The sequence below is a fragment of the Salvelinus namaycush genome, unplaced genomic scaffold (assembly GCF_016432855.1).
Source record: "Salvelinus namaycush isolate Seneca unplaced genomic scaffold, SaNama_1.0 Scaffold905, whole genome shotgun sequence".
NCBI lineage: Eukaryota > Metazoa > Chordata > Actinopteri > Salmoniformes > Salmonidae > Salvelinus > Salvelinus namaycush.
In genome coordinates, this window is record NW_024061648.1 from 37,885 (window position 1) to 46,428 (window position 8,544).

The window sequence follows — 8,544 nt, forward strand, 5'->3', positions numbered from 1 at the left end:
CACGGAGGTAGGCCCACGAGGGAATGTTACTAAATGCAGGTAGCAGGGAAACACTTCTAAAATGCACACGGAGGTAGGCCTACGAGGGAATGTTACTAAATGCAGGTAGCAGGGAAACACTTCTAAAATGCACACGGAGGTAGGCCTACGAGGGAATGTTACTAAATGCAGGTAGCAGGGAAACACTTCTAAAATGCACACGGAGGTAGGTCTACGAGGGAATATTACTAAATGCAGGTAGCAGGGAAACACTTCTAAAATGCACACGGAGGTAGGCCTACGAGGGAATGTTACTAAATGCAGGTAGCAGGGAAACACTTCTAAAATGCACACGGAGGTAGGCCCACGAGGGAATGTTACTAAATGCAGGTAGCAGGGAAACACTTCTAAAATGCACACGGAGGTAGGCCCACGAGGGAATGTTACTAAATGCAGGTAGCAGGGAAACACTTCTAAAATGCACACGGAGGTAGGCCTACGAGGGAATGTTACTAAATGCAGGTAGCAGGGAAACACTTCTAAAATGCACACGGAGGTAGGTCTACGAGGGAATATTACTAAATGCAGGTAGCAGGGAAACACTTCTAAAATGCACACGGAGGTAGGCCTACGAGGGAATGTTACTAAATGCAGGTAGCAGGGAAACACTTCTAAAATGCACACGGAGGTAGGCCCACGAGGGAATGTTACTAAATGCAGGTAGCAGGGAAACACTTCTAAAATGCACACGGAGGTAGGCCCACGAGGGAATGTTACTAAATGCAGGTAGCAGGGAAACACTTCTAAAATGCACACGGAGTTAGGCCCACGAGGGAATGTTACTAAATGCAGGTAGTAGGGAAACACTTCTAAAATGCACACGGAGGTAGGCCTACGAGGGAATGTTACTAAATGCAGGTAGCAGGGAAACACTTCTAAAATGCACACGGAGGTAGGTCTACGAGGGAATATTACTAAATGCAGGTAGCAGGGAAACACTTCTAAAATGCACACGGAGGTAGGCCTACGAGGGAATGTTACTAAATGCAGGTAGCAGGGAAACACTTCTAAAATGCACACGGAGGTAGGCCCACGAGGGAATGTTACTAAATGCAGGTAGCAGGGAAACACTTCTAAAATGCACACGGAGGTAGGCCCACGAGGGAATGTTACTAAATGCAGGTAGCAGGGAAACACTTCTAAAATGCACACGGAGGTAGGCCCACGAGGGAATGTTACTAAATGCAGGTAGCAGGAAAACACTGCTCTGAAATGCACACGGAGGTAGGCCCACGAGGGAATGTTACTAAATGCAGGTAGCAGGGAAACACTTCTAAAATGCACACGGAGGTAGGCCCACGAGGGAATGTTACTAAATGCAGGTAGCAGGGAAACACTTCTAAAATGCACACGGAGGTAGGCCTACGAGGGAATGTTACTAAATGCAGGTAGCAGGAAAACACTTCTAAAATGCACACGGAGGTAGGCCTACGAGGGAATGTTACTAAATGCAGGTAGCAGGAAAACACTTCTAAAATGCACACGGAGGTAGGCCCACGAGGGAATGTTACTAAATGCAGGTAGCAGGAAAACACTGCTCTGAAATGCACACGGAGGTAGGCCCACGAGGGAATGTTACTAAATGCAGGTAGCAGGGAAACACTTCTAAAATGCACACGGAGGTAGGCCCACGAGGGAATGTTACTAAATGCAGGTAGCAGGGAAACACTTCTAAAATGCACACGGAGGTAGGCCTACGAGGGAATGTTACTAAATGCAGGTAGCAGGGAAACACTTCTAAAATGCACACGGAGGTAGGCCTACGAGGGAATGTTACTAAATGCAGGTAGCAGGGAAACACTTCTAAAATGCACACGGAGGTAGGTCTACGAGGGAATATTACTAAATGCAGGTAGCAGGGAAACACTTCTAAAATGCACACGGAGGTAGGCCTACGAGGGAATGTTACTAAATGCAGGTAGCAGGGAAACACTTCTAAAATGCACACGGAGGTAGGCCCACGAGGGAATGTTACTAAATGCAGGTAGCAGGGAAACACTTCTAAAATGCACACGGAGGTAGGCCCACGAGGGAATGTTACTAAATGCAGGTAGCAGGGAAACACTTCTAAAATGCACACGGAGGTAGGCCTACGAGGGAATGTTACTAAATGCAGGTAGCAGGGAAACACTTCTAAAATGCACACGGAGGTAGGTCTACGAGGGAATATTACTAAATGCAGGTAGCAGGGAAACACTTCTAAAATGCACACGGAGGTAGGCCTACGAGGGAATGTTACTAAATGCAGGTAGCAGGGAAACACTTCTAAAATGCACACGGAGGTAGGCCCACGAGGGAATGTTACTAAATGCAGGTAGCAGGGAAACACTTCTAAAATGCACACGGAGTTAGGCCCACGAGGGAATGTTACTAAATGCAGGTAGCAGGGAAACACTTCTAAAATGCACACGGAGTTAGGCCCACGAGGGAATGTTACTAAATGCAGGTAGCAGGGAAACACTTCTAAAATGCACACGGAGGTAGGTCTACGAGGGAATATTACTAAATGCAGGTAGCAGGGAAACACTTCTAAAATGCACACGGAGGTAGGCCTACGAGGGAATGTTACTAAATGCAGGTAGCAGGGAAACACTTCTAAAATGCACACGGAGGTAGGCCCACGAGGGAATGTTACTAAATGCAGGTAGCAGGGAAACACTTCTAAAATGCACACGGAGGTAGGCCCACGAGGGAATGTTACTAAATGCAGGTAGCAGGGAAACACTTCTAAAATGCACACGGAGGTAGGCCCACGAGGGAATGTTACTAAATGCAGGTAGCAGGAAAACACTGCTCTGAAATGCACACGGAGGTAGGCCCACGAGGGAATGTTACTAAATGCAGGTAGCAGGGAAACACTTCTAAAATGCACACGGAGGTAGGCCCACGAGGGAATGTTACTAAATGCAGGTAGCAGGGAAACACTTCTAAAATGCACACGGAGGTAGGCCTACGAGGGAATGTTACTAAATGCAGGTAGCAGGAAAACACTTCTAAAATGCACACGGAGGTAGGCCTACGAGGGAATGTTACTAAATGCAGGTAGCAGGAAAACACTTCTAAAATGCACACGGAGGTAGGCCCACGAGGGAATGTTACTAAATGCAGGTAGCAGGAAAACACTGCTCTGAAATGCACACGGAGGTAGGCCCACGAGGGAATGTTACTAAATGCAGGTAGCAGGGAAACACTTCTAAAATGCACACGGAGGTAGGCCCACGAGGGAATGTTACTAAATGCAGGTAGCAGGGAAACACTTCTAAAATGCACACGGAGGTAGGCCTACGAGGGAATGTTACTAAATGCAGGTAGCAGGGAAACACTTCTAAAATGCACACGGAGGTAGGTCTACGAGGGAATATTACTAAATGCAGGTAGCAGGGAAACACTTCTAAAATGCACACGGAGGTAGGCCTACGAGGGAATGTTACTAAATGCAGGTAGCAGGGAAACACTTCTAAAATGCACACGGAGGTAGGCCCACGAGGGAATGTTACTAAATGCAGGTAGCAGGGAAACACTTCTAAAATGCACACGGAGGTAGGCCCACGAGGGAATGTTACTAAATGCAGGTAGCAGGGAAACACTTCTAAAATGCACACGGAGGTAGGCCTACGAGGGAATGTTACTAAATGCAGGTAGCAGGGAAACACTTCTAAAATGCACACGGAGGTAGGTCTACGAGGGAATATTACTAAATGCAGGTAGCAGGGAAACACTTCTAAAATGCACACGGAGGTAGGCCTACGAGGGAATGTTACTAAATGCAGGTAGCAGGGAAACACTTCTAAAATGCACACGGAGGTAGGCCCACGAGGGAATGTTACTAAATGCAGGTAGCAGGGAAACACTTCTAAAATGCACACGGAGTTAGGCCCACGAGGGAATGTTACTAAATGCAGGTAGCAGGGAAACACTTCTAAAATGCACACGGAGTTAGGCCCACGAGGGAATGTTACTAAATGCAGGTAGCAGGGAAACACTTCTAAAATGCACACGGAGGTAGGTCTACGAGGGAATATTACTAAATGCAGGTAGCAGGGAAACACTTCTAAAATGCACACGGAGGTAGGCCTACGAGGGAATGTTACTAAATGCAGGTAGCAGGGAAACACTTCTAAAATGCACACGGAGGTAGGCCCACGAGGGAATGTTACTAAATGCAGGTAGCAGGGAAACACTTCTAAAATGCACACGGAGGTAGGCCCACGAGGGAATGTTACTAAATGCAGGTAGCAGGGAAACACTTCTAAAATGCACACGGAGGTAGGCCCACGAGGGAATGTTACTAAATGCAGGTAGCAGGAAAACACTGCTCTGAAATGCACACGGAGGTAGGCCCACGAGGGAATGTTACTAAATGCAGGTAGCAGGGAAACACTTCTAAAATGCACACGGAGGTAGGCCCACGAGGGAATGTTACTAAATGCAGGTAGCAGGGAAACACTTCTAAAATGCACACGGAGGTAGGCCTACGAGGGAATGTTACTAAATGCAGGTAGCAGGAAAACACTTCTAAAATGCACACGGAGGTAGGCCTACGAGGGAATGTTACTAAATGCAGGTAGCAGGAAAACACTTCTAAAATGCACACGGAGGTAGGCCCACGAGGGAATGTTACTAAATGCAGGTAGCAGGAAAACACTGCTCTGAAATGCACACGGAGGTAGGCCCACGAGGGAATGTTACTAAATGCAGGTAGCAGGGAAACACTTCTAAAATGCACACGGAGGTAGGCCCACGAGGGAATGTTACTAAATGCAGGTAGCAGGGAAACACTTCTAAAATGCACACGGAGGTAGGCCTACGAGGGAATGTTACTAAATGCAGGTAGCAGGGAAACACTTCTAAAATGCACACGGAGGTAGGCCTACGAGGGAATGTTACTAAATGCAGGTAGCAGGGAAACACTTCTAAAATGCACACGGAGGTAGGTCTACGAGGGAATATTACTAAATGCAGGTAGCAGGGAAACACTTCTAAAATGCACACGGAGGTAGGCCTACGAGGGAATGTTACTAAATGCAGGTAGCAGGGAAACACTTCTAAAATGCACACGGAGGTAGGCCCACGAGGGAATGTTACTAAATGCAGGTAGCAGGGAAACACTTCTAAAATGCACACGGAGGTAGGCCCACGAGGGAATGTTACTAAATGCAGGTAGCAGGGAAACACTTCTAAAATGCACACGGAGGTAGGCCCACGAGGGAATGTTACTAAATGCAGGTAGTAGGGAAACACTTCTAAAATGCACACGGAGGTAGGCCTACGAGGGAATGTTACTAAATGCAGGTAGCAGGGAAACACTTCTAAAATGCACACGGAGTTAGGCCCACGAGGGAATGTTACTAAATGCAGGTAGCAGGGAAACACTTCTAAAATGCACACGGAGTTAGGCCCACGAGGGAATGTTACTAAATGCAGGTAGCAGGGAAACACTTCTAAAATGCACACGGAGGTAGGTCTACGAGGGAATATTACTAAATGCAGGTAGCAGGGAAACACTTCTAAAATGCACACGGAGGTAGGCCTACGAGGGAATGTTACTAAATGCAGGTAGCAGGGAAACACTTCTAAAATGCACACGGAGGTAGGCCCACGAGGGAATGTTACTAAATGCAGGTAGCAGGGAAACACTTCTAAAATGCACACGGAGGTAGGCCCACGAGGGAATGTTACTAAATGCAGGTAGCAGGGAAACACTTCTAAAATGCACACGGAGGTAGGCCCACGAGGGAATGTTACTAAATGCAGGTAGCAGGAAAACACTGCTCTGAAATGCACACGGAGGTAGGCCCACGAGGGAATGTTACTAAATGCAGGTAGCAGGGAAACACTTCTAAAATGCACACGGAGGTAGGCCCACGAGGGAATGTTACTAAATGCAGGTAGCAGGGAAACACTTCTAAAATGCACACGGAGGTAGGCCTACGAGGGAATGTTACTAAATGCAGGTAGCAGGAAAACACTTCTAAAATGCACACGGAGGTAGGCCTACGAGGGAATGTTACTAAATGCAGGTAGCAGGAAAACACTTCTAAAATGCACACGGAGGTAGGCCCACGAGGGAATGTTACTAAATGCAGGTAGCAGGAAAACACTGCTCTGAAATGCACACGGAGGTAGGCCCACGAGGGAATGTTACTAAATGCAGGTAGCAGGGAAACACTTCTAAAATGCACACGGAGGTAGGCCCACGAGGGAATGTTACTAAATGCAGGTAGCAGGGAAACACTTCTAAAATGCACACGGAGGTAGGCCTACGAGGGAATGTTACTAAATGCAGGTAGCAGGGAAACACTTCTAAAATGCACACGGAGGTAGGCCTACGAGGGAATGTTACTAAATGCAGGTAGCAGGGAAACACTTCTAAAATGCACACGGAGGTAGGTCTACGAGGGAATATTACTAAATGCAGGTAGCAGGGAAACACTTCTAAAATGCACACGGAGGTAGGCCTACGAGGGAATGTTACTAAATGCAGGTAGCAGGGAAACACTTCTAAAATGCACACGGAGGTAGGCCCACGAGGGAATGTTACTAAATGCAGGTAGCAGGGAAACACTTCTAAAATGCACACGGAGGTAGGCCCACGAGGGAATGTTACTAAATGCAGGTAGCAGGGAAACACTTCTAAAATGCACACGGAGGTAGGCCCACGAGGGAATGTTACTAAATGCAGGTAGTAGGGAAACACTTCTAAAATGCACACGGAGGTAGGCCTACGAGGGAATGTTACTAAATGCAGGTAGCAGGGAAACACTTCTAAAATGCACACGGAGGTAGGTCTACGAGGGAATATTACTAAATGCAGGTAGCAGGGAAACACTTCTAAAATGCACACAGAGGTAGGCCTACGAGGGAATGTTACTAAATGCAGGTAGCAGGGAAACACTTCTAAAATGCACACGGAGGTAGGCCCACGAGGGAATGTTACTAAATGCAGGTAGCAGGGAAACACTTCTAAAATGCACACGGAGGTAGGCCCACGAGGGAATGTTACTAAATGCAGGTAGCAGGGAAACACTTCTAAAATGCACACGGAGGTAGGCCCACGAGGGAATGTTACTAAATGCAGGTAGTAGGGAAACACTTCTAAAATGCACACGGAGGTAGGCCTACGAGGGAATGTTACTAAATGCAGGTAGCAGGGAAACACTTCTAAAATGCACACGGAGGTAGGTCTACGGGGGAATGTTACTAAATGCAGGTAGCAGGGAAACACTTCTAAAATGCACACGGAGGTAGGCCCACGAGGGAATGTTACTAAATGCAGGTAGCAGGGAAACACTTCTAAAATGCACACGGAGGTAGGCCCACGAGGGAATGTTACTAAATGCAGGTAGCAGGGAAACACTTCTAAAATGCACACGGAGGTAGGCCCACGAGGGAATGTTACTAAATGCAGGTAGCAGGGAAACACTTCTAAAATGCACACGGAGGTAGGCCTACGAGGGAATGTTACTAAATGCAGGTAGCAGGGAAACACTTCTAAAATGCACACGGAGGTAGGCCTACGAGGGAATGTTACTAAATGCAGGTAGCAGGGAAACACTTCTAAAATGCACACGGAGGTAGGCCTACGAGGGAATGTTACTAAATGCAGGTAGCAGGGAAACACTTCTAAAATGCACACGGAGGTAGGTCTACGAGGGAATATTACTAAATGCAGGTAGCAGGGAAACACTTCTAAAATGCACACGGAGGTAGGCCTACGAGGGAATGTTACTAAATGCAGGTAGCAGGGAAACACTTCTAAAATGCACACGGAGGTAGGTCTACGAGGGAATGTTACTAAATGCAGGTAGCAGGGAAACACTTCTAAATGCACACGGAGGTAGGTCTACGAGGGAATGTTACTAAATGCAGGTAGCAGGGAAACACTTCTAAAATGCACACGGAGGTAGGTCTACGAGGGAATGTTACTAAATGCAGGTAGCAGGGAAACACTTCTAAAATGCACACGGAGGTAGGTCTACGAGGGAATGTTACTAAATGCAGGTAGCAGGGAAACACTTCTAAAATGCACACGGAGGTAGGTCTACGAGGGAATGTTACTAAATGCAGGTAGCAGGGAAACACTTCTAAAATGCACACGGAGGTAGGCCTACGAGGGAATGTTACTAAATGCAGGTAGCAGGGAAACACTTCTAAAATGCACACGGAGGTAGGCCCACGAGGGAATGTTACTAAATGCAGGTAGCAGGGAAACACTTCTAAAATGCACACGGAGGTAGGCCCACGAGGGAATGTTACTAAATGCAGGTAGCAGGGAAACACTTCTAAAATGCACACGGAGGTAGGCCCACGAGGGAATGTTACTAAATGCAGGTAGCAGGGAAACACTTCTAAAATGCACACGGAGGTAGGCCCTACGAGGGAATGTTACTAAATGCAGGTAGCAGGGAAACACTTCTAAAATGCACACGGAGGTAGGCCTACGAGGGAATGTTACTAAATGCAGGTAGCAGGGAAACACTTCTAAAATGCACACGGAGGTAGGCC